The sequence below is a fragment of the Stegastes partitus genome, unplaced genomic scaffold (assembly GCF_000690725.1).
Source record: "Stegastes partitus isolate 25-593 unplaced genomic scaffold, Stegastes_partitus-1.0.2 Scaffold177, whole genome shotgun sequence".
NCBI lineage: Eukaryota > Metazoa > Chordata > Actinopteri > Pomacentridae > Stegastes > Stegastes partitus.
Genome location: NW_007577908.1, coordinates 341,607 through 343,140, shown reverse-complemented (window position 1 = coordinate 343,140; position 1,534 = coordinate 341,607). Strand labels below are relative to the sequence as shown.

Sequence of the window (1,534 nt, the reverse complement as noted above, 5' to 3'; positions counted from 1 at the left end):
GCTTTATGAACTATTTAGAGGCAATTATATATCATATGTGGGCTATTACATTCCACTCTGTTATCAGATTGTTTCTGGGGCTTCGCAGTCTTTTAATATGCTTTTATCATGGATATAACACACTGTGAATTTCCCTCTCGGGCTACATTCACTGCTTCACTCCCACGACCGTGATTCCGCCAGTTTACGGTGAAATGTGTTGACTTGTACTGATGCGGCTCTCCACAGTGGAATCCATCCTGGTCAGAGGTAATCTGGTGATTTGTGTATGAAAGGCAGTAAATCAGCAAAGAAACAGGTTGTGTTACTGATTATGATGCACAGATGAAATGCCTTTGAAACATCAGCTGATGCCTGTTTTTTCTGCAGCATGTTTATATTTTATACTCTTTATCCATGTGGTTACCATGAAGAGAGCAAAGGTAGATGTGCATTTAAGCTGTGTAACCCAGACCTGTTGTAAAGTTGGATAAAGTAAGAGAACCTTATGGTGAGTTTAAAGAATACAGTGTGTGTTCTTTGTGCAATTATATGAGTCCTTTGATGTGGGAGGAGGATGATCACAGACTGTGTACAAAACCCTCCACGTTCCTGTGATCTCATGGAAGTCATCAGCTACCCCGGAGCGTCTGCAGAACAGCGACACGATCCCAATACTCTGCTGACGTTCTATTTTCATTCTCTGCTCCATCTCCTCCTCTCGCTGTTGGATTTTAGACTGGCAGGATCCGTGCTCTGTACAAACTTAAGTAAGTGCATTTTAAACACTGCCACGTGTCTTAATTATGATACAAATAAGTCTAGTTCACGTGCACATGCATGCTCAGGATGCAGAATAGAAACCTCACACTGTCAGCACTCAAAACATCCAGTAAATATATCCATACACTTCAATCTGCATATTTGTAAACAAGCACAACCTACAAATGCATAGCAGCATACTGCATTTTGTACAGTCATCAATGTTAAGTGACTCAAATCTGCTTCTATGTAGTTGCATTCTTACACTGCACTTTTTCATACTCTTTATTTATTGTATATGCAATGTCAATATTAACAGTTTTACACTTTCACTGTATAAAGCAGTAATTTTGGCACCTTTTTTCTTTGACCAGCACATTTATTGCGTTTCTTTGTACACTGCTTTTCATATTTTCCTTGACTGTAACATTGACCTACTCTATAGCTTCACTTTTCCCAAGGGGATGAATAAAACATCTATCTATCTATCTATCTATCTATCTATCTATCTATCTATCTATCTATCTATCTATAATATTTTATCTCTCACAGCGCTGTTGAATTAACACAAGCCAATGATGCATTTTGTTTCTTGACAATAAAGCATTTCATCCCTCACTGTGAATTGCAGTTCCTTCATGGGTTGCTTATTCAATATATTAAGTACTAAAAAGATATAAATTTTTCCTTTCGTGTTCTTTCTGTTTTTTTTAAGGTCCAAGAAGAGCAGAGTAAAAGCAAAGGAATACGAATGAAACCTTTCTTCCAAATAAATAACTTGATATTTTAGTGA

General features: G+C 37.4%; 1 protein-coding gene across 1 annotated transcript in view; it reads right to left on the bottom strand.

Annotated features, from left to right (window-relative positions):
• The window catches only part of LOC103355975 (cell wall protein IFF6-like), a 20,973-nt gene that overhangs the window by 1,282 nt on the left and 18,157 nt on the right, over positions 1-1,534 (bottom strand). The window lies entirely within an intron of this gene.